This window comes from Canis lupus, chromosome 25, assembly GCF_048164855.1.
Source record: "Canis lupus baileyi chromosome 25, mCanLup2.hap1, whole genome shotgun sequence".
Lineage (NCBI taxonomy): Eukaryota > Metazoa > Chordata > Mammalia > Carnivora > Canidae > Canis > Canis lupus.
In genome coordinates, this window is record NC_132862.1 from 13,381,864 (window position 1) to 13,407,448 (window position 25,585).

General features: G+C 39.2%; 1 long non-coding RNA gene across 5 annotated transcripts in view; it reads right to left on the reverse strand.

Moving 5' to 3' along the window:
* LOC140617267 (uncharacterized) overlaps window positions 1-25,585 on the reverse strand; it is a 237,500-nt gene that overhangs the window by 170,685 nt on the left and 41,230 nt on the right. Inside the window, exons 22-39 of one of the 5 annotated variants that reach the window (XR_012017496.1) lie at window positions 25,270-25,322; window positions 25,078-25,178; window positions 24,685-24,836; window positions 24,042-24,180; window positions 22,937-23,041; window positions 22,650-22,844; window positions 21,620-21,859; window positions 21,384-21,540; window positions 20,094-20,219; window positions 19,114-19,255; window positions 17,834-18,487; window positions 16,782-16,823; window positions 16,247-16,279; window positions 15,835-15,879; window positions 8,587-8,625; window positions 7,632-7,727; window positions 3,299-3,397; window positions 2,516-2,550 (exon numbers count right to left, since the gene is read on the reverse strand). This is a non-coding gene — a long non-coding RNA (uncharacterized lncRNA). Of the gene's footprint in view, window positions 1-2,515; window positions 2,551-3,298; window positions 3,398-6,537; window positions 6,640-7,631; window positions 7,728-8,586; window positions 8,626-15,834; window positions 15,880-16,246; window positions 16,280-16,781; window positions 16,824-17,833; window positions 18,488-19,113; window positions 19,256-20,093; window positions 20,220-21,383; window positions 21,541-21,619; window positions 21,860-22,649; window positions 22,845-22,936; window positions 23,042-24,041; window positions 24,181-24,684; window positions 24,837-25,077; window positions 25,179-25,269; window positions 25,323-25,585 lie in introns of those variants that run through there. The other 4 variants (XR_012017495.1, XR_012017497.1, XR_012017494.1 and 1 more) reach the window with 4 other exon arrangements.

A 25,585-nucleotide genomic window follows, 5' to 3' on the forward strand; every position in this document is an offset into this window, starting at 1 on the left:
TGGTCTTTGGTGTTGAGTTTAAGAAGTTTCTTCTAGGTCTTGGAAACTAGCCCTTTATCTGAGATTTCATTTGCAAATATCTTCTTCCTATCTGTAGGTTGTCTTTTCATTTTGTTGACTGTATCCTTTGCTGTGCAAAAGCTTCTTATCTTGATATAGCCCCAATAGTTCATTTTTGCTTTGGTTCTTCTGCCTTCATGGATGTATCTTGCAAGAAGTTACTGTGGCTGAGTTCAAAATGTGTGTTGCCTGTGTTCTCCTCGAGGATTTTGATGGAAACTTCACTCACATTTAGATCTTTCAGCCATTTTGAGTGTATCTTTGTGTATGGTGAAAGAGAGTGGTCTAGTTTCATTCTTCTGCATGTGGATGTCCAATTTTCCCAGCACCATTTATTGAAGAGACTGTCTTTCTTCCAATGGATAGTCTTTCTTCCTTTTATCGAATATTAGTTGACCATAAAGTTCCGGGTCCACTTCTGGGTTCTCTATTCTGTTCCATTGATGTATGTGTCTGTTTTTGTGCCAGGACCACACTGTCTTGATGACCACAGCTTGTAGTACAACCTGAAATCTGGCATTGTGTTGCCCCCAGATATGGTTTTAGTTTTAAAAATTCCCCTGGCTATTCGGGGTCTTATCTGATTCCACACAAGTCTTAAAATATTTTGTTCTAACTCTCTGAAGAGAGTCCATGGTATTTTGATAGGGATTGCACTAAACGTGTAAATTGCCCTGGGTAACATTGACATTTTCACAATATACATTCTGCCAATCCATGAGCATGGAATATTTTTCCATCTCTTTGTGTCTTCCTCAATTTCTGTCAGAAGTGTTCTATAGTTTTTAGGGTACAGATCCTTGACCTCTTTGGTTAGGTTTATTCCTAGGTATCTTATGCTTTTGGGTGCAATTGTAAATGGGATTGATTCCTTAATTTCTCTTTCTTCAGTCTCATTGTTAGTGTATAGAAATGCCACTGACTTCTGGGTATTGATTTTGTATCCTGCCACGCTACCAAATTATTGTATGAGTTCTAGCAAATTTCGGGTGGAGGCTTTTGGGTTTTCTATGTAGAGTATCATGTCATCGGCGAAGAGGGAGAGTTTGACTTCTTCTTTGCCAATTTGAATGTCTTTAATGTCTTTTTGTTAGACAACAAATTGCTGAGGCTAGAACTTCCAGTACTATGTTGAATAGCAGGGGTGAGAGTGGCCATCCCTGTCTTGTTCCTGATCTTAGGGGAAAGGCTCCCAGTGCTTCCGCATTGAGAATGATATTTGCTGTGGGTTTTTCCTGGATGGCTTTTAAGATGTGAGGAATGTTCCCTCTATCCCTACACTCTGAAGAGTTTTGATCATGAATGATGCTGTATTTTGTCAAATGCTTTCACCGCATCTAAGGGGAGGATCATATGGTTCTTGGTTTTTACCTTGCCATATGATGAATCACATTGATTGTCAAGAAATGGGCAAAAGACATGAAGAGAAAGCTCACAGAGGAAGACATAGACATGTCCAACATGCACATGAGAAAATGCTCTGCATCACTTGCCATCAGGGAAATACAAATCAAAACCACAGTGAGATAGCACCTCACACCAGTGAGAATGGGGAAAATTAACAAGGCAGGTAACCACAAACGTTGGAGAGGATGTGGAGAAAAGGGAACCCTCTTACACTGTTGGTGGGAATGTGAACTGGTGCAATCACTTGGAAAACTGTGTGGAGATTCCTCAAAGAGTTAAAAATAGACCTGCCCTACGACCCAGTAATTCCACTGTTGGGTACAGATGCAATGAAATGCCGGGACACCTGCACCCCGATGATTCTAGCAGCAATGTCCAAAATAGCCAAACTGTGGAAGGAGCCTCGGTGTCCATCGAAGGATGAATGGATAAAGAAGATGTGCTTTATGTATACAATGGAATATTACTCAGCCGTTAGAGATGACAAATACCCACCATTTCCTTCAACGTGGATGGAACTGGAGAGTATTATGCTGAGTGAAGTAAGTCAATCCGAGAAGGACAAACATTATATGTTCTCATTCATTTGGGGAATATAAATAATAGTGAAAGGGAATGTAAAAGAAGGGAGAAGAAATGGGTAGAAAATATTATAAAGGGAAATAGAACATAAAGCCTCCCTGCTCTGGGAGACCAACTAGGGGTGGTAGAAGGGGTAGAGGGCGGGAGTGGGGGTGAATGAGTGTCGGGCACTGAAGGGGGCACATGACGGATGAGCACTGAGAGCTATTCTGTATGTTGGCAAATTGAGCACCAATAAAAAATAAATTTATTATATGTAACAAAAAAGACAAGCTAAGGTCACTTCGGGTCCGCTCGGCCCGTCGATTTGTGCCAAAACTAAGCCATGTTACTCGCTCTGTCCAAAGCCCTCCTCCTTTGCCCTGTCAGTGCTTCATGACGAATCCTAAGGAACTACTACTAGTGGGCGCTGGGAGATGTGTTTGTTTCTGGACCTCCCAAGCCAGCAGGGAAGATACTCACCCGTCCCAGAAGGTTCACTCCGAGGACCTAGAGTGGTTCCTGCGCCCAAAGAAAAGAGGAATGAAGGTCAAGAACCTCGGTGACCCGGTCCGGGAAGCCTCTGACTCTTGTTGTGAGCTGTGGTCATGAACTCAGGCTGGTGGGATCAAGGCCCTCTGGGGGCAGCCTGCTTTGGGTGGAGCCTGCTGAAGATCCTCTCTCCCTCTGTCCCTGTGCACCGGCCAACTGACCACCACCTCCAAGACCACACCCACCCCCATCGGAATGGGGTCCCAAGAGGGAAGTCACTGATCTAGCCAGGAGAGCTGCACGGCACTGACCGGGCCGGCACCAAACAAACGCCAAGTCACCGAGGCCCCTGAGGTCCAACCCATATGGCCTCTGAGCACAACTGCCCTGGGTTTCGTGGGGCGCCGCACAGCGTGCTTGGACTACCCGCTCACCACCGGCAGCATGGAACGCCTTCGACTAGACTCGAGAAAGGCGCAGCTCAGGAGCAAAGAAGTCACAAAACGTTTGTTCCTCCTCAGGACACCGAATAAACAGGATCCATAGGGATGGTGGTTGGAGAACACTTTTCCGTGAGACTTCTCCAAAGGAGTGAGTGAGTGGCAAGCTACTCACGTCAGAGACAATGTGACAGACACGCTGCCCTGATGGCCCCAAACACATGGGTAGTCGGCTCTTGAGGACGGGCCCTCCCACAGACCAGGAGCGACTCCCCCCTGGCATTAGCCACTGGCCACTTGCCCGAGGTGCCTGAGGAGAAGCTCCCGACTTGGCATACCTGCTCTGCCTGCCAAGGTCGTGCCTGGGGCGCCGGAGTCTCCACGTGTGCTCTCACTGCCGGGTGCTGCTGTGAAGCCCTCGGAACCTCCTGGGGTCCCTGTCACGACAGCGGGGAAAGGCTTTGACCTCCAGCGTGGCAGGAGCCTTCCCGAATACCACACCCTTGGCGCGCAGGACAGCAGGGAGCTTCCTAGCCTCAAAGGGTCGCGGAGGGACTCCTAGCATGGCCACAGCTAGCTAGCTCATCTCCAAGGCCTACAATCAGCAGCTCAGTCTGGAGCGCGACGTGGGTCCCGCTCAGGGCCATTTCCTAGGGCCTCAAAGGTCTCTCCTGACTGCTCTCGGGAACGCAGCCTGGTCCCTCCCGGGCTAGGGGCCATGGGGGTGCTGCCTCCTTTACCTCCTCTGGCACTTGCGGTCGGGCTGCCGGTTCCCCCTGAAGAAAACCGAAGAAGAGAGACAGCACATCAGCGGACACTCGAGACCTCAAACGCTTCCCAACCTGCCAACCACGCCGTCCCGTCCAGACCAGGCAGCATTTGCGTTCCCAGGGCACAGATGTGGCACAGTGGCCCAGGGCACGGGGCTGGCGGGCAGCACACCCCCGCGCCAAACCCAGGCCACCGCAGCTAAGAGCGCTTCTCGCGGCATCTGGGGTCAGAGAGCAATTCCATCAACTTCCCCATCTGCCCTCTTTGGAGGCGTCGGGGCAAAGGCCGTGCTCCAGGAAGAGAGGGGCCCCTCTGTTCCACCGGGGAAGCCAAAGGCAACTTCAGCCATGCCTGCGTAGACATCAAGTCGCCTGGCCGGCTGCACCTCACTTCTGCCACATCTCGGGCCAGGAACAACCAGCTCTGGATGGCGCTCCCCTGTGAACCCCCTTGGAGGAGCCCTGCTCATCCCCCCTGTCCATGCTGCCTCACGGCCGAAACAGACACGCAGATGACCCTGTGGTTTGCATGACCCCATCCTTCTGATTCCACCTTGTGGAGTTGAAATCTCAATGATCACGCCCCGCCCCTGGCCCTAAGGGCCCCCATCCACCTGGAAGCCTCCCAGGCTCTGGCTTGGCACTGCTCTCCTGGAGGATAGCTCTAGGCACGAGCCTCCCGTGCAAACTCTCATCTTTTCCAGAGGGCAGCGGCAACACATGGTGAGTCTCCAGGGGTGTGGCAGGGGAGACCCCACAGACCAAGACCACGGCGGACTCCGCCTTAATGCATCAATCCCCAGAGAGCGGTCCCGCGCCACGTTGCCTCTCTGGAGCATGATGCAAAGGCACACGCCTGCTGCCGGAGACTCTCAGGGCTGACAAGTCTCCAGCCAAGGGCTCACATGTCCTTGGCCTGTCAACCGTGATCGCGAGCAGCAGCGTGGCCCGATGCCCGTCGCTTCGTTGTGGAAGCCAGACTGGCTTCGCAACTCCACTCACCTGCTACGCGCCCAGGACTGCTGAAGCCGGGGCCCCCTGCGGTCCTGCCCACGCTGCCAGCTTCCAGGGTCGTGGCAACCGGACTCCCGCCAACACCTGACACAAACACACAAGGGACCTCTCACCTCAAACACACTGGCATTGGACACCCCAAGCGGGATTTCACCCTTCCCTCACGTGTGCCCACCACACAACGTGGAGGCATGGTTCCACGGACTCTCTGTCCAGGGTCGGCGAACCCTTTCCTCCAATACGACCTCCCTGCAAGATTGGCTTTCCCTCCTGTCTCTTTCCTGGTGGGCCTCAAGCCTTACACTTGATCCATTGACTGATGGACCGGTTGACTTTCTTCCTTAGGGGCCACTTTCTTCATTCATGCCCATTGCTTTCCTCATTTCTTTCCTCGCCTAGTTATCGACTCGCCTGTCTATCTCTCTATGTCTCTGGTTATTGATTATTGGAATCTTTGTGGTGGCCTGCATCTCGAAGTGGGGACATCCGCATCGTCCTCTGCTGCTCTCCATGAGAGCTTGCAATAAGGAGCGTTGGGCCCTGACGACCCTGTCGCTCAGGGATGAGAGGCACTGGGAAGAAGTGTCATGACACAGCCACTTGCTCCTTTCACGTCACATACGCAAGGAGCACAAGGTATCCTGAGAGAGAGGCATGGTTCTGTCTACTCTCATTGTATTGCTTTCAGGCGGGGCTCGATGGCATTTAGTGAATTCTGGGATCGATTCTTTATCACGCGGGGATGGAAAGGAAGGAAAGAAACCTGGAGACGCTGTTAGAGCCAGTGCGTAGGACCCGGTCAAAGACAAGGTAATGTCAAGTGGGGTCTGCTAGGCCCGTTGGTTTGTGCCGAATCCTTGCCACGTTACTTGTCTGCAACGCTCTGTCCCGAAGCCTTCCTCCTATGCCCTATCAGGGCTTCCTGACGAAGCCAACGGGACTTCTAGTGGGCACTGGCAGATGTGTTTGCTTTTGGAACTCCAAAGCCAGCAGGGAAGATACTCACCTGTCCCAGAAGTTTCACTCCGAGGACCTAGAGTGGTTCCTGCGCACAAAGAAAAGAGAATGATGGTCAAGAAGGGCGGTGACGCCGTCCGGGAAGCCTCTGACTGTTGATGTGAGCTGGGGTCATGACGTCAGGCTGGTGGGATCAAGGCCCTCGGGGGGCATCCTGCTCTGGGTGGAGTCTGCTGAAGATCCTCTCTCCCTCTGTCCCTCTGCACTCGCCAACTCACCACCAGCTCCACCACTGCCCCCACACCCACCAGAATGGGCTCCCAAGAGGTATGTCACTGATCCAGCCAGGAGAGCTGCACGGCACTGACCAGGCCAGGACCAAACAAACGCCAAGTCACCGAGGCCCCTGAGGTCCAACCCATATGTCTTCTGTGCTCACGCTGCCCCTTTGGATCGTGAGGTGACACACGGTGTGCTTGGACTACCCATTCACCTCGGGTAGCATGGAACGCCTTCTAGACTAGACTTGAGAAAGGCGCAGCTCTGGAGCAAGAAGTCACAAAGCCTTCCTCCTCCTCACTACACCGAATGTGCTGGATCCATAGGGAAGGTGGTTGGAGAACTCTTTTCTTTGAGACCTCTCCAAAGGAGTGAGTGAGTCGCAAGCTACTCACATCTGACCTGATGCAACAGACATGCTGCCATGAAGGCCCCCAAACACATGGAGAGTCGGCTCATGAAGATGGGCTCTCCCACTTGACCAGGAGCGACTCCCTCCTGGCATTAGCCACTGGCCACTTGCCTGAGGTGCCTGAGGAGAAGCTCCCAACTTGGCATACCTGCTCTGCCTCCCAAGGTCGTGCCTGGGGCGCTGGAGTCTCCACGTGTGCTCTCACTGCCGGGTGCTGCTGTGAAGCCCTCGTAAACTCCTGGGGTCCCTGTCACGACAGCGGGGAAAGGCTTTGACCTCCAGCGTGGCAGCAGCTTGCCTGCATACCACACCCTTGGTGCAGAGGACAGCAGGGAGCTTCCTAGCCTCAAAGGGTCACCGAGGGACTCCTAGGATGTCCACAGCTAGCTAGCTCATCTCCAAGTCCTACAATCAGCAGCTCAGTCTGGAGCGTGACTTGGGTCATGCTCAGTGCCATTCCTAGGTCCATCAAAATCAGCTCTGCTTGGTCAATGGTTGAGATGCTTTAATGCTGAAAGCAACACCTGTGGCAATGGATGCCATGAGGCACTATGATGCTATTCTCCTATCTTCTCCTGGGACACATTCTCCTATGCAGTTGGTTCCCATGGTGGCAGTTTGGCGCCATTCCATGCGTGGCCAAGACTTCTGGCTTCTAATCCTGCCCCTGCATACCCAGAGGTCTTTCTTGCTGTTCCTCCTTCTTGAGACCTAGTGACCTTCCCAAATGCCATGGTGTCAGTGTGCATTACGTACCCACGCTTGGCTTTGGAGCATAGTCTCAGAGCTTAGGGTGCCATAGAAAGATGAGTGAATGCGGACATGTGAAAACAATGCCTAATCCTAACATTGAGGGTTGTCTCCAACTCATCCATCAGCTGACTTCAACCTGCCTGCCACTCGACCCCCACCCCCAGCCACTCTCAGCGTATGTTACTGTCTCCAGGGTGTCGGTGCTCCTGACTGGGAAAGGAGGACTCCTAGTGGATTGAAGTCCTGGAAGCTCTAGAATTTGACTCATTTCTTTCTTCCACCTCCCCTGAAGCCTGTGTTGAGTGGTACCCTTCTCTTGATGGTGACGCAAAGGCATACGCCTGCTGCCATATCTACCAGTGCTGACATGTCTTCAGCTAAGGTCTCAGATGTCTTTGGATTGTCAACTGTGATACTGAGCAGCAGCTTTGCCTAATGCTGGTTGCTTAGGTGTGGATGGTAGAGTGGCTTCTGAACTCCACTCACCTGCTATTTGCCCAGTACTGGTGAAGCTGGGTCCCTCTGTAGTCCTGCCCTCGTTTCTAGCTTCTAGGGTCGTTGGAAATGGACTCCCAGCAACACCTGAAAAAATATACAAGGAATTTCTCATTTCAATGACATTTGCATTGTACTTCACAAGAAGAATTTCACTGTTCACTCAATTCCCACTACAGAACCTGGAATCGTGGATCCAGCAACTTCTTGTCCATTGTCACCTAAATTTTTCTTCGAGTCCATCTTATTTCCTAGATTTGGTTTCCCTCCTTTTTCTATTTTATTGTCTTTGTTGCTTCTCTATTCATGTTTTTACTTATTTATTTATTGTTTCATTCTTATTTATTTATTCCATCTACTAATCTCTATCTATCTCTTTATCTATGTCTCTATGTATTTAGTTATCTATACTTATTCATTTTAATCTCATATTCTCCATCTTGACCCGTTTTCAGTACTAATTCTTATATTTCTCTCTATGAGGTTTCTTTTAATGAAAGGGAACCTTCAGCTCTAATGACACTGTTGCTCAGGGATGATAGTCACTATGATGAATTGTTGGACATAGCCACTTGCTCCTTTATACTGAGATCAGCAGATTTGTTTAGATATAGGCATGCTTTGTCATATCTCATGCTTTTCCTTTGGCATTTGATGTGATTTAGTTGTGTTTTAAATTCTATATTACTAGTGGATGACATTGAAGAAAATAAATCTGGAATCCCTATTAGAGTCAATCCATCTGACCTGGTCATAGACAAGTTAAGTTCATGTTGTATTTTCTTGGTTTGTCAATCCATGCCAAAACCTCGCTAAGTTACTTGTTTGCAACGTTATGTCTGAAGCTATACACCCGAGCAATTTTTTCTCTCAAACTCAAAGTTACTAACAATTTGCACTGGGAGATGTTTTTTTTACTTCCAAAGACAGTAATTAAGATACTAACCTGTACTAAAACGTTCACTCCAAAGACCTGGAGTTGTTCCTGTGAATGAAAAGAGAAATGAGGGTCAACAGGGTCTCTCAGTATGTGAATCGTCTGACTCTTAAAGTTGGCTGGAGTCATGATCTCAGGCTTGTGGGATCAAGGCCCTCATTGGGCAGCTGGCTGTGCATGGATCTTGCTGAAGATCCTTTCTCCCTCTCTCCCTCTGCCTCTCCCCCTCACCACCCCTCACCACCACCTCCACCACCACCTCCCAGCACTTTCAAAGACCTGGGCTCTGAAGAGTGAAGTGACTTTTACAAGAGAGCTGCTAGGTAGTGTGTAGGCTTGGACTAAATCCAAATCACCCCATCCCCAGGAGTCCAACCCATATTGCTTTTTAGATTACCCTTCCTCTACATATCATGATGGGCCTCAAGTCGTGTTTTGAGTATGTATACATCATATACATGGAATCGTTCTAGGTTAGACTAGTATAAAATGCCACTTCATATCAAATAAGTAATAAAGTGTTCTTTCTTCCTTGCTGCACCAGAAGGATATGATAAATATGTAAGATAGTTGGAGAGCAATTTTCTGTGAGAATTCTCCAAAGTAGTGGCATGGTTTCATTGGCAAGAATTGTTCATTTGGTGTTTTGCATCCTCTACCCACAGACCAACCAAGTCAGATCCGATCTTTCCTCACTGACCAAATATCAATTGGACATTGAATTAAAATGTATTGCCTATCTGGATGTGAGGATCCCCTAGAATGACTATTTGGCTTTGCCCCACAGACGCTATCAAGCTGAGAATGATGTAGCAGGATAGAGAGATGCTACAAAACATTTTAGTGCATATGCCATTTCCCACACCAGATGGAACCTTGAGTGAATTTCAGTGATTCTCATTTGAGCTCATTCACTTTGAACTGAACAACCTTGAATGAAAAGCAGCAGCCTCCCATGGAACATAAGCAACTCTTCTTCAAACAAGCCATAACAGAATAGGCTCTGATCAACAGGGAGTAAAGGGTAACATAGCAGTTCACCATAGATGGTAGGGCACAGATTAAGTGATTTTGGCATAGGAATGAGAAAACACATCTCCAGGCCTTTCCTTGGGATGAGTGGGGCTCACAGGGCCACAGGGTCTCTTAGATTGAGATGGGGACCTTAAAGACCCATCTTTAATCAGGGCTTGAAGAGTTCTCTAAACTTGTCACAGATTGGAGGACATACCAGTTGGGCTACACTAACACAGCTTCCCCCCACCCTCACCCCCAGATCAACTTCCGAAGGTAGAAGTCAGAAATGGTGGGTGTGGCGATAAAAATAGGGACTCTCTTTTACTACCATGAATACAAAAGAATCAATCCCCTTTTCTTCATGGTTTCCTTATCAAAGCTGAAAGAACCTTCCTGTTCTCTTTCCTTTTGACATCCATAACCACTGCCGTGACACTCGGCTTTTCTTTCCCTTTTAAATGAACTTATATGCCTAAAGTACTCGATATCGTCATTCCTGTGGATCCCTTTTTTGTTGCCAAGACATGAGTGCTAATAGGAAGAGCTGCCTTTACCAAAATATTGATATCTCTGTGCATTATGCAGTAGTACTCCTGCAACCCTTTACAAGTGACTGTGTAGGCCCATTTATTCTTTCCTTCTGCTAAACTTCTTTCAAAGAGTTTCAGCAATTTTATTACTTTTGCCTTGCTTGTATCTTACCTCAGGAGAGACTGAACAATTAGAATAAAACCTGGCAATTCATTTTTCTGCTACTTCTAGCATTTCCTGATGACTTTAAGAATCACTTTCATTCTTATAGAAAAATTATTTTGTTAATTTCCCCTGAGTGGATTCCATTGGACTCAGCACATATGTCTGAATATCAGGGTGAAGGAGGATCCATAACATGTTCCCAAACAAACAACAATTTGAATAGTGCAAAGTTTGCAGATTTTGCAACAGATCATATTTCTGATAAAAACAACCCATGAAGTTGATGTTCCTCCAGGAAGAATTGTTTCTGATTACTGAAAACCTATCTAACTCCTTTGCTAAAAACCTAAGGTCATTTACATCAGGATTTCCTCTTTGGACAATGGTGAGTAGTCATCAGGTTGATTTTACTGAGGACTTAACTGTGTGTGTAACACTCAAGTGGCACTCTCATACCGACTCTTTTCTCCAGTCCTCTAACATAGATCTTTGTCCTCCCCACCCAACACATGAGAAAACTCATGTTCAGAGCGTTGAAAGACTTAAACTAGGTTCATACAGCTGGCAAGTGGAACAGAAGGGATTGAGAATCTTAGGTTTTCAGACCTCTGCTTCCCACTCCACCCAGGTGGCTCTCTATCTTAGCCTGATGTAATGAGGTTCCTTCCATGACGGACGCTGTCTTACAATAAGCTCCTTATACAAACAAAATTCCTATATAAGCTATAGTTGCACCCTTCTGAGATTTTAACCTTTTGATAAAATACGCATTTTAAGCCATCAAATTGTTATGTAACAGAAACTCACTTTTTAATTATATGAACCAGTATCCCATAGGTTCAATGAGCCTTTTAAAATTTCAAAGGCAGTTTACTACATAAACCATCCATTTAACATATGTCCCAAATCTTAATTGTAATATGCCATTATATTCCATTTCTTGATTGATTTTGCTTAAATTTAACCGTATTCTCTTTCTCAAATAACACTGCAGCACTAGGCATGTAATCTAGAAGATCATGTCCTCAAGTTTCATTCTCTCTCAGCCTTTTTTAGCAAACATCCTTGGAAACATAACGTAACTTCTTTTAGCTTCCATTTCCTTGTTAGTATATCAGGGGAATTATGGTATCTACTTCGCAGAATCCTTGTATCAAATGCATCAAACACTTATAATACTGCTCAGTAAATTTTAGCTCTCTTTCAAGATCTTATAATTAAACATACCAAAAAAAACCCACAATTGCACATTTTTTTATTCTACAAGAACTTACTTATTGGAATGGTTGGCTAGATTTCTCTCAGGGCACTTTAACCCTCTGAAAGCATTTACTTAATAGAAAAGAAAAGAGATATGTAATGAATGGAGGAAAGCTTTTTCTTTGCCTATTGTTCCCATGTGTTTTAAAGTTTTCTGTAATGTTTTTCAATTTCATTAAAAGTGAATTTAATTTCTGTGCTCTTTACCTCAAAGATATATGCCACAGTGTAATTATACCTTAGCTTCTATCCAAGAGGCTTGAGTGTAAACTCAAATAAACATCATTCACTCCTGAAGACCTAGTCATTTCTGCTTCTATCTGGCAAGAATGTCTTCCATCCATCTGAGAAAGCTCATTTAAATTTATGGAAAGAAACTTTAAAATAATTTAACTCCTTCAAGTTATAGATGAAAAACAAAACAAAACACTAATGGTCAGTGAAAAGTCCTTGATTCAGGGAAGCATCTGATCCAGTACTTGATTAAAATTACTTCATCCATGGAACATGATAATGCCCTATAGGTCCCCTCTGCTCAGACATTTTTTAAAAACATAAATCTTACCTATATGTTCTAGAATCATATTTTTATATCAAACTCATTTCTTAAAGCAGAAAATAAAAGTAAAAAAGCTTTGACTAAATTAAATCAAACCACTAATCACATTGGGTCTATTCAAAAGCATATATATATTATCCAAAATGAAATTACATTTAGAACACTTAATCTATAAGTAAAATCCTGGGTGAAATGGGTTTCCATGTCTAAGAAAGAATCCTTTCACATATTGCAGAGAGTTCATGAAGAGGCAGCACCCCTTCAAAATGATGTGCTTTCCTAGCTTTATTGTATCTGGAAATGTTAGGCTTCTGCTTTTAAATATCTATTTAAATATTTTTAGTTGATGAATACTATATTTAGAATGTAACAATAAACTTTGATAGTGATAATGACTACACTCCTATTTTGGCATCTGCTTTTCTCATCACTGATCAAGCAGCTCACCCCTAAAAAGCTAAAAAACAAAAATCATTATGCAGCTATGAATTCATCACAATTTGTCAGTTGCTGTTCAACCTTTACACCATGAATGTCACTAAAAAGAAATGGAAAGTGACTTTCAAGTCTACAATTTGTGTAAGGCAATTGTTCCACAAAAAGATTTTATTTCTTTAAAAAATATTCACAAGGCAAATATTTTAAATGGTTTTATTTTCACTATGGTATGATGCTTATTGGGTGAAATTAGAAAAAAACACGAAGTTTAAAAAGGAAACAAAAAGTTATGTTGGTGTGTCTTAAAATGAAGTATTTTATTCCTACATGGATAATGAAAAACACCACCACCAGACTTGGCTTTTCTTTTTTCCTTTTAGAACTTCAAAATATACCAACCAGTAAACATGCAACTAGCACTTTCTAAGATTCTCCTGATTGCCATACTGACTTTATATAAATTGCTATGATTTCTGAGTCAGAAGTAAATGGGCATGTGGTCTCTTATGGTTGTTCAAATTCAGAAATGTCACATTTCAGTCTGAATATTTGGTGTCCAATCCTTGAGTTCATAGCACAAGCTGAAGTAGACAATTTAATTCAATTAGTTAAGTGAATCAACAAAGATGAACAAGTGGTATGATGCAAGCCTAAAAGTCACAGATTTTTGGAAAACTAAATCAATGATTCCTTGCATGACTTCTAAATTCCCTCCTGTTATGTATGATATGGGCATAGTCTCAGAAAGATGTGGGATAGAGAATGAGGAACTAAGAGTTAAACAAGTGTTACTACTGCTGTTCACATTTAAAATTTAGAATTAACTAATAACCACAATTTTGTATGCCTCAGTTCATCTGGGAAATAAGCACATACAGATTTATTCCAGCAGTAAGATAAGCTACATTACACTATTAAAGAATGCTGGAAAGATATCATTGTTTGATAACCTGATAACCAATGTTTTCTGCAGATTGGGATTATTTGAGTAAATTTATTTCAAACACATACAATATGTGGCACAGAATTTTAACATGAAAAAATTATTTTTGTCTCCTGATTTTAGAAAAATGTTGACACAGCCTTAATGATTCACATCTTTGAAATGATAATTTCTGGCAATAATTCTGGCTTATACAGATAACAAGGAAAAGAAAAACAATGCTGATTTCTCTCTACATCACACCAGAAAATTCCTTTTTCATCTGATCTTTGTGATACAGTATATTACAACATTTTACTAAATTAGTAATATTATGCTTATAGAACATGAAATATTCGCTGGAACTTTAGTGAAATTAAATAAAACCCTAGGATTCAGCAAGGCTATGCATTAAATGTCATAAATGACACCTCATGAATTCAGAGGGAAAAAATCGTCTGAGTAATTTTTACTATAACTCAATTCTACATTAGATTTAGGAGTTTTAAATAGTATGGTAGAGATAATTGATGAGATTTTTGTAGTGTTTTAAAGTTTATTAGACTTTTTTATCTAAAACTTCATTAGTTGCTCACAAAAACTCCTTAATTGACTCATGACCTTCTGTTTTATATAAAACGTTTGCTTGCTATAATACCAAGTGTTGGAAAAATAAAATTGCCAAATATCATATTCAAAACTGAATTCTTGGGGAAAGAAAAGAAATGAAAGGAAATATATGTGTTAACTGGAAAAATCATGCCAGTTTTCTTCGTTCTGAGTGCCTACTGTGATATAGGATAAGGATGACACCTTTACCTTAAATAGTTATTGAAATTACTCGTGACTCATGCATAACTATACAATTTTACAAATCAACAGTCAAGAGTAGGTTTATTTCCTTACATGGTCACAAGATTCAACAATTTTAATAGCTGGACAAATGATTTTAACCAAAAGAGAACTATAAAGCAATGAAATTAATCTTGGAAACAGAACCAGGCCAAGAATTAGAAAGTCAGCCCATTGCTTATGGCTGAAATAATATGTAGCTGGAAATTTATTCTGCATTGTATAAGAAACAACCTAGAAGAACTATCAGGATGAAACTGTAGCTAGGCCTTGGCAAGGAAATTTACAACTGTAGAATAGGGAAAAATACTTCTAAAACCTATCAGTCTTTCTAAGATTTATACTGAACAAGTCAGTAGTGCTTAGTGTTGTTAATGGCATACAACATAAGAGAAAGTTTGGTAAGAACTAAACTTGTTAGGTTGGGTATTTTTAATGATATTCCATGGTATAATGGCTGATACTTTTAAGATACATATATTTGCCCTTTAAATATAAGTCATATATTAATCGTCAAATAAATCAGACAATAAGAATTACCAAAGTACCCAAAATTATAGTCATAATTCTATATCATGACATAAAATTACAATCCAAAAATAGTCTTCATTTTGCACTATATATTTGTATTTTAGAGAAAGAATATTGCATCAGTGAATAAAATGTATAAAGTGTAAGATTTATCAATATAAATAAATCTAATAGTTTATCCTTCCCCAGAAGTTCTGTGCCTCCCTCTTCCCTTCCCCTCGCAAAAAAAAAAAAAAAAAAGAAAAAAAAAGAAAAAAGAAAAAAAGAAAAAAAAAGAAAAATCCAAATTTGAAATTTGGGATAGGGAAAAAGAAATATCATCCATTTATTCTACAATATTTACTGAATATATAGCTTGGAACTAGGTGTGGTTGGAAATACAGGGATTCCAAAACATGGTCTGAGATTTCAAGAATGTTAACTAGGTTTGTGATCATTTTGTAATATATAGAAATACCAAATCACTATGAGGTTTCCCTGAAACTAATATAATGTTATATGTCAATTATACTTCAATGAAAAATATCATGGATTTAAATATATATACATATTTTTTAAGGCAGGGGAGATACCATGATCATAAATTTATTTATTTTAGTGAGAAAGAGAGCATGCACACATGTACATGCAAGGGGAGGAGCAGAGGGCAAAGGTGAAAGACAAGCAGACTCCCCACTGAGCACAGTGCACCATATGGGGCTTGATATAAAGACCCTGAGATCAGGACTTGAGCTAAAATCAAGGGTGGGATGCTTAACCAACTAGGCCACCCAGGCACCCTTATATACATATATTTTTTAAAAAATAGAGTATGTAATTAATAACAAGAGAAAGAGAAATAGTGTTTAATTAGGGGAAGAAAAAGTCCTACGTACAAATGAGTGGATAATGTTGATTGAAATATATTTTAAATTTTAAAAAACCGCTTTTAATATATGTAAAACGTGTATTTGTCATTTTATAAGCTTTCTGATTCACCTACCTATTGTTTCACTGCTTGATGTCATAAGCATTGGAATGGAAGCTGCTGAATTAGAGAAAATGATGGAAAAAATTAATTTTGTATAGTGGGGAAATTATGCCTCTGAGAACATCTATATTTATATGTCAAATGGATCAATTTGAAATTAAAATTTTAAAGAAATTTGATCATATAGGTGATTAGATGTTAGCATGTAAAATTAAAGCTTTCAAATCCTTAGACCACCTGTAAAAGGCAAAGAAAAGATAATTTTGTATAACATTTTTCCAAAATGTTCCTCTAAAACATTCTTAAAAACAAGACAAAATTCCCCATAAAATGTCATCATAAAGGTATAATATTGCAAAAGGTGGTTTTGTTTTTTTTTTAATGCCCTCTTGATTAAGTTGGGTGGTTGAAGATTATGACTTACCTGTGCCTGAGCTACTGGTTACTGATGTAATTACTATACAAAGAAGGAGACAAATATTTGAGACTGTATGTTAAATTGTGTTAAAAGACAAAATTAAATATTTATCTAGTGACATGTTTATATCTAAAATGCAAATAATTATTAATGTAACAGTTAAATTCGTTTTTGAGATATTCACGCATTTCAATAAACTTTAGTTCTTTGGCTATTGCTGTATTAGAAATCATTCAATTAAAGTTAAGATTCCTTGATATTAGTAAAAGAGAAATGGCAAATTACTTTTAAAGAATTTAACATAGAATTTTCTTCATTTTCTCCAAATTAGTAGTATGCAGAATATTCTTTTTAGGATATATAACCTCTGAATAGAGAAGATGTTCTTCACCAATATTACAGTTGGATATAGACTCTGCTATTTGGCATTTAGGAAATAAATAGGGAATGACAAATTTGAAAAAAGGGCCAAATTGCCAGAATTGCAAATTCACTTTGCTGCCAATTTAGAAATTATAAAGGCAAACTTTTTTTTTTTTACCTGATTCAGTGCTTAATATGGAGGTAACTGTTGTAGTAGAAACTGTGGGAGAAGAAAATATCTATGAAAATTAAATTACTTGAATAATTTTATTGGGAAGTTTAGTTTAAAAAAACATTTACTATAAACTAAACATTTCTAAAATTGTATTCAGAGGTTAAGTGACAAAATAATCTCTCATTTAAATCAACACAAATAACCTTATATATTTATGATAAGTCCATCAAAAATAACTATTTTCTGTTATTACCACTTAGCCAAAATCTCATAGGAATTTTATAAGGTCTATTTAAGGGCCAAGAAATAAGATTCAGAACCCTGACATGTTATAACTTAGCTATAGGTAAGTGATCAGTAGTAACTAAAATTTAAATAGCATTTTACAGACAATAACACAATTTTAAATATATTCTCAAAATCTAAGTTTCAATTTAATTTACTGTCTCTTAATTGACACTATCTCTGTATATCAATCTATAGGAAACAAAATCCCACCTTGAATCACGCAAAACAGGAATATATAAGTGTACTGTAGCAATTCTAAGTATACTTATATTGCCAGTAAATTACATGTCCTGAAACTAAAGGTGAACTACATTCTCTCCACACTCTCTTGAATGGACATAACTGTAATGTCCTTATAGCAAATATATGAGTTAAGAAAAAGAAATTAATTTTTAATTTCTATGTTTTCAGATTACTTCCCAGTGTAATCATGATTTTAAAATATTTACTTCATGAGAGATCACATTCAACTCATTTTTATTCCACTTGTTCCAATTACTATCTAAAAATGTCAGGCTTTGGATGATGATATTTAACTAATAAGCATACATTACCTAATGTATGTTCTATCATATTCTTAACTGAATACACAGGAGTATAGTGAAATAATATTTTGACAGATTTTCTAATAACTATTCATTCTAATTTGAAATTTTTATAACAGATTTACCAGCATACTTTTTACTGGCACAGACTTTTGTGAAACTATAAAAGATTTCCCACAAAAAGAAATCAGAAATACACATTGAAAATCACGATGATTTTACCTGTGAATGTTGAATTTGCAGAAGCAGTTTCTGAAATAATCATAAATTACTATTATAAGAACGAAACATTGTGAAAAAAATCTCAATTTCCTATGAATTTGCCTATGAATTATCTGTATCTTATTTATTTTACTTACCTATGCCTATGAATTATCTGTATCTTGTTTATCTTACTTACTACCCTTTCTGATACAAAACAAGGAGTAGCTCATGTATTCTTTTAAAGCTTATTGAGATTTATTCTTAAGATCTCTGTTGCTCATAAGTGATCCTTCAATCATTTAATTCTATCCATCTAATCCTCACCTTTTGTTCCATTCCCTTATGAAATGATTGTGACTTATGTCTCACTCCCTCAATTCCCAGTGTCTACATATGGTCAGGGTCTCCCATGCAGCAGCAAAACTGCCTCCATTAGCCAGCTGTTGGAATACCTTAGCAGATTTGGTTTTGAAGTGACCCAAAGTGAACAAATACAGTGCAGTGGAATTGTCCCAAACCAGTAAAGAAGGAGCAGTTGGAAGCCTTAAGTACCTACTCCTTTGCTGTTGATGATCTGAAAAGATTCCTAGCCTTTACCTCTCCTTCCCTAGTTCAAGTCAAGTAAAAAGCAAGTACTCACCACTGCACTCCAATTCTCCTGCGATGCAATAGCTGAAAGTTACATTAAAAAAAAATGAGGTTGAAATTTTAACTTCTAATGATATACACCTCCCAAATTTAACAACAAAATGTCTAACCTTGAAAAGTCAAAACAAAAACAAATAAGAGCACAGTAAATAATTGTTTCCCTGGGAATATGCTTCTTTTGTTCACATGCTGTACTATTTGTTATTCATAATCATTTCACTGAGGCATTCTTGATACCTGAAGGAATGTTTTGCAGTCAAGCTGTAAAGTTTGGTTCTTACATTTTTGGCTTCAAACATGACACTGATGGTCATGCTGCTCTACTATAGACTTCCCCTCTTTGCTTCCATGTCATTGTCTGAAGCCTATAAACATGATCTTATATTTACAGAATTAAAACTTTTTTTACCTAAAATTACAAGTGACTTTTTCTGTCCTGTCTTCTGTATTATAAGATTTAACAAACCATTTGTTGATATGTGGATTTACTGAAAGTACAAAATAACTGGCACAACCTACGTAAAACTCAATATGAGCGTTCTCATTTAGAAATAAGAGAGCTAAAATTTATATCTATATATTTTTAATTTTTTTCTAAATAAAAATGTAAGAAACAGAATGGTTTATTGGAAAGTTAATAGAACATGTACCATGTTCTTCCACAGTTATCCTGAATCACTCCACCTGCTGGTATGATATCATTATAGAAGCAGCTGCACTCAGATAAAGTGACGCATTTCATGAGGTTCTCATCCAGATAAGGAGCATTATCCGGGCATTTAGCATAACAACCTGTATGAAAAATGACCCACGGTTCATTTCTGTTTATAGAAATGTGTCATACTACATTTTATATTTGTAAAGTTATGTAAATGATTACAGGAACTGAAGCAGATAATAGCAAAATGATATCACATTCTTAATGAAAATATATAAATTGAATAAGATTCAAATACTCTTGCAACGGAATATCAACCTAACAACTTACAAATTTTGGCTGGTTTATTTTTTTCTAAAATGTTTCCTAAGATATTTTAAAGTAATTTGCTACTTTAATGATGGCATGATGTTGAACATAATACAAGGCTTTGATAAACACCTATCTTGAAATGTGAATGCCAGTTCTAAATATCTATTTTAATAAGGATAGATGAAGATCCAGATATCATAATAAAATGAGTTTGAAAGATCCCAAAGCCTGGGAGCTAACACAGAGGCAACTTTGGGAAGTTTTTTCATCATCTTGTTCTCTTGTCACTTCTTCCTAAGATATGTAATGCTAAGAAGAAAGTACTATTTAAGTGTGGGATATAGTAAATTGGACTATACTATACATTGCATTCTGAAACTACATTCTCAACAAATTATATTGTCTAACAGAAGGTATAAAAACTGACAATGGGATCATAGCACTGTGTTTTCCCCCCACCATCTGTCTTATTAAACAAATTATTTATGTCTAAAGAAAATGTTTCTAATGTAGAAATATTAACATCATGATAAATATAAATATCTATTCATTAATTTACAAAATATAGGACTGAATTGGCAGAAACTAACATCATTTTTCAGTTTTAAAATATCAATATAATTTGCACTATTTCATAGATATTACAAAAATACACTTTACCTTCTAAAACTGCAGAAAATTTCTGGCCAATAACTTGGTCTCTGCATGTTTTTGTAGTCACTGTACCACAAGGTTCATAGCGCCAACTGCATTCCCCAGGTTCGTTATAATAATCACAGAAGACAGCTATAATTGAATCATTTCAAATTACTGCCATTCATTATATGATGATTTTCACCTTTCATTTTCCAAAGCATTCTTAAAAGGGATTTTGGATGATATTAACAATAAACAGACCTAGAATATATCAGTCTGAATTATCAAGTCCCGTTGGCTTTACCCAAATTGCCATACAAGCTGAAGTAGTTCACAAAAAACGGAGGGGAAGCATATAGGATCAAAACAGCACTTTCCTTTGACATTTCACACTAAGGTTGGTTTGAAGTAGAAAAGTTTATTGATTTTCCCATTTTGAGATATTTTAGATAATAGTCCAGATTCATAATTCCAATGGTCAAGCTTAAGTTACAAAAATAAGTCTGGGGAAATCAGGCTTATTTAATATATAAATAGCCATTCCTGAATGAGGTAACTAAAGATTTCAGTTTTGCATGATAAACTGAACAAAATGTGGATTCAATGGCAATATTTCTCATTTATCATATTCTCTCTCATGATACTTTCCATTAGAATGAAAGAGTTGACTGATTTCTGCTAAATTAATCATATTCCATACATACCGAGATTCAGCTTATATTCATTTTATAGTTTGTCTTGACGAGCGCTCTATAAAAGTTTTAAAAAATAATGCTTGAGGACTTTAACCTAAAGTAGTAGATGAGGTAAATGTTTAAGGATATATGACTATACCAAGATAAGTAAACAGTTCATTGTTCATCTAAATATAAATAAGAGATGTTTTCCATCAGTATTTAATTTTTCTCCTGTTAACACAAGAACTTCTGTAACTAAAATTGAACGTGATGTGCTGTGCTGGGTGCTCTATTTTTTAAAATATGTACTTTTCCCATGATAAACATATTAACATGTTTTTAAAACTTTCTAGGTACAAGAATATATATTTTTTAAAGATTTTATTTATTTATTCATGAGAAACACACACACACAGAGGCAGAGACACAGGCAGAGGGAGAAGCAGGCTCCATGCAGGAAGCCCTACGCGGGACTCAATCCTGGGTCTCCAGGATCACATCCTGGGCTGAAGGCAACGCTAAACTGGGTTGCCCAAGAATATGTATTTTATAGGAAATAGGAGAGGGAGACTGATTACCTAGCAAAACAATTGGATCTCATTACATTTTTAAAGAATAACACATGGACTTTACTTACGACAGAGATCTGGTTTTCTCCATGTGACACAGACTCCAACTGCGCTGCATGCCTCTGCGTACATAGCCACAGCTGTGCAGAATCCCAAGTACTTCCCCTGCGTGTCACATGCACAGGCTTCTTCAATACATGCTTCTAAGTAAGCTTCGGGGTCCACCTAGATAGAGTACAGCACATGAGTCTCTGGGAGCAAAACCTTGTGGGGGACGGTGTCACTGCTCTCAGAGCCATACTACCTTGTGGTGACATTCTTTGAAAATGCTGTCCCGGATGATCTCACATTTTTGCACAGCCCAGGTTTTACAGTATGGGTTTGAGTCACATGGGAAATTTTGTTGTAGTGTGTCTGAACATTTTTGACTCGTTTTCCAGCTATTTCCAAATTCCAGTGCTCCAATAGCTTCTGTTGAATGTCTTGTTATGAAATCATCCTTGAGGTCACCGTTATTATTTCCACAAAGACCACACACTTTGCCCTACAGAGATCAGAAAGGGAAATCAACAAGTAGGTTGTACTATGGATACAGAGATATTAAGAGATGAGATCAGAAAGGAAAATTTAAAAACGAGCAATACTACAGTTGTATGTAGACATATATAGATAAGGAAATTATGATTATATATAATACCATGAATCTATTTTATTATTCTTTTTACTAGGCTCCACACCCAACATAGAATTTAAACTCACAACCCTGAGATCAAGGGTCATATGCTCTGCTGATTGAGACAGCCAGGTGACCCTATCACAAATCTATTTTAAATTCCAAATTTTGTAAGGAAACTAGAATCTGTGGATAAGAGTCTACACTTGTTTAATCCAAGATATTTTATATCACAAAATGATTTGGTATTAACTAAGATTGAGAATTAGAATTTAATTTTACAATTTCAGAATCATAAAAAACAAATTATATTCATTAGCTTTAAATTATACAGGAGTATACACTCTAGGTTCCTAGAATATTTGCTCCAAGAAATACACTTAATTTTATCCATTCACCGGGTACCTTAAAATTTTACCCAAGCATGGTTAAACTAGAGTAACCAATCAAGGTTAAACTAGAATGTCTCAGGTTCATCGCATTTTTTTTTTTTACCAGATTCTATCATCTTTGATTACATTTCATGTTTCATGATAAGGTTCTGTATGTGGCAGGCTTGTTCTATGACAGAAACTACCACTCTATCACTTTCCATTGACAAATTATCTCAGAAACAAATTATTTTGCTTCCCCGTTCATCACTTATTAATGATATACGTACATGCCATCGAGGATCCAATATAGCAGAAACTCTTGTATTCTTATCCCAAATTATGGTTATTCCATTTGAAAATTTCAGAATCAGGTACAGGCCAACAGTATGCACAGAATATGTATTTCCATTGAATCCACATTCCTTACTTTCTGTAATTTTGGATGCTGTTACTTTTCCATCATGCAAGACAACATTCTGATCCTGTAAATTAAGATAGACTTACAATAACACCATTTTTATCTGGCTATTCATAATCTAAGGGAAAAAATATATAAAGAGAAATAGTACTGTACCTGAAAAGAAACTATGATTTTTCTTGAGCATGTAAGCCCATCTTCACAGCATGGGATGCTTTCTGTTAAAATACGGAATGTGCCATTTTCACGACCACAATAATCCTTTAAGAAGTAAATTATAATAATAGTTAATAAATATCAGTGATGTGGAACTCAAGTACAATATTTGCATCAACTAATTCTTAGACAGTGATACCTTAAACTCAAATAAATTACCATATGCTATATTAGGGAATTTCCAAAAGACAAGAGTTTAACTGCATATATAGATAGTAGTCTTAGCTGAGTCCAACCTAGTTAATTTGCTTTCACTTGGCCGTTTTCCTGTTACTTCTATACAAGTTCAGAATTAGACCATAGGTACACAGTACTTAAATTATATAATATAGTTTATAACCATTGATTTAGTTCTAGGCTCTGAAAATAGCTAGATGATAAAGGTGTTTTCCTCCCTTTGTGATTTTTATGAAACTTGATATTCAGCCAAAACTAACACATAAATACAAAACAATTCAAATTTCAGTGATTAGATGTGACTTAGGAAGCAGCTTAGCACCTGCTAAGCATGAACTCTGGAATGACACAGATCTGGGTTTGAATATGGCATCTTCTACTTAGCAGTTCATATTGCTTAACTTCCCTAAACCTCAATCTCTTCATCTTCACAACTTTTGAGTATTGTCATGATTAAATGTAATAAATTTGCTTGGCAAAGAAGCACTTATAAAATGGTAACTGTCATTGTTGCTGTAAGTGCTGCTCTTAAAATGGTGATATCTAACATTTATCAAACACTTAGTATATGTTCCAATACTATACTATGGTGGCTATTTCCACCCCCCATTTTACAGATAAGGAAACTGAGACACAGAGGGATTAAGGAATGTGCCAGAGTTACATCAAAGAAATGATAAAGTCAGGACTGAAATCTAGGCCTACTGTCTCCCAAGTCAGCATTCCATTGTGTAATATTTCAATTTCTTGAAACACTTGAGGTACTATTGCTTTAAACTTCACATTTTGACAATAAAATTCTCCAGAGCTCGTCTACAAATTAATTATTAAGAATAAAAACATTATAACAAAACACACTAGTCATTACCTCAACAAATGAATACTGGCAGAGACCATCAAAGCTGTAGCTTTTACCATCAAAACTTCTAACATGACCTTCCCCATAGATGTGGCAGACGGTTTGACATTCATTTTGTGTACAGCTCCAAGATCCTTTTATGCAAGTACTAAAAGAAAAAAAATGATAGAGTGTGGTAATTATATTATGCCAAGATTCACATATTCATACTACTTTTATAAAGAAGCAAAAAACCTTGTTTTATATTGATTTAAATTTTGCAGTTGTCATTATATTATATGATGTTCACCATATAAAATGCCAAATGAACTATTTCCAAAAGTGCAACAGAGAGAATATAGTCAATAATACTGTAATAACTTCATATGGTGACAGATGATAACTACATCATTGCCGTGATCATTTCATTATGTATATAATTGTTGAATCACCATGTTATTTATACACCTAAAACTAATATAATATTGTATATCAATTATACTTCAATAAAAATAAAATAATCTTAAGTTTCTATTTTAAAAAGAGCACTTTAAACTACATTTGACCATTATTTTTCACACAAACCAAGTATGACTTCTTTCTTATAAAAATAAAAGCAGACTGTACTTTCTAATATCCAAAACATATAAAATAGTAATTCTTGATTATTCACCATTTGTTGCAGCCAACCAAAGTAACACTTCCTTGGTCATACTCTGATCCACCAAAAGAACATGGGCAGTCTTCAGGAAAGACACAGTTCCCTTTAGAATTTCGCACCATGCCTACTGGACAGTAGCACCCAGCTTTGCAAGGCAAGTTCTCCTATGAGAATAAATATAAAATGTACACTGTAAGGTACTATTCTAACATGTCACAGTATCAGAATTAATTTACAATGCATAAATATAGACCAAGTATACATTTAGAGCCAACATTTGACAAGTCAAAATAACACAATAAATATGACCTTCAATTATTTTTCACTGATGTTTGTTTTAGTTTGCTTCCATCTTGACACAATGAAATGTTTGAAAAGGCTAAACTGCAATGCCATGTCACTTACATCAAAACCAGGCATGCTCCAAGTGCCACATTTACCATCAACTCTTCCTTGTGCCCTAGGGTTCCTGCAGTCAACATACTCGGCTCCTCCAGAACAATTCTCTGCAGGATAAAGGAAATTGTTAATCGAGGGCGTCTTGATCTTCTTATTTTAACCCAACTAGATAGATTGTATCATGATTTCAACACTTACGTTGGGCTAAATTAATGGGAGTCTGGCAAAGAAAAATTCCATCCCGACAGATACTGGAAATAGAAGAAAATTATACATTTAAACTTCAATGACAACTTCTTAATACAACTTCTGAGGCTGGCATGCCCCAGGAAGAAGCACAGGCTCCAGAAGATGGCGATGAGGAGGGGCTGCTGACACACAGTGAGGAAGAGCTGGAGCATAGCCAGGACGTGGACGCAGAGGATGGGGCCTTGCGGTAACCAGCCTGATATAAGCAATGGCCACTGGCAGGAGAAGGGTGTGTACTGGACCAGGCCCAAAGCTAGACACCCAC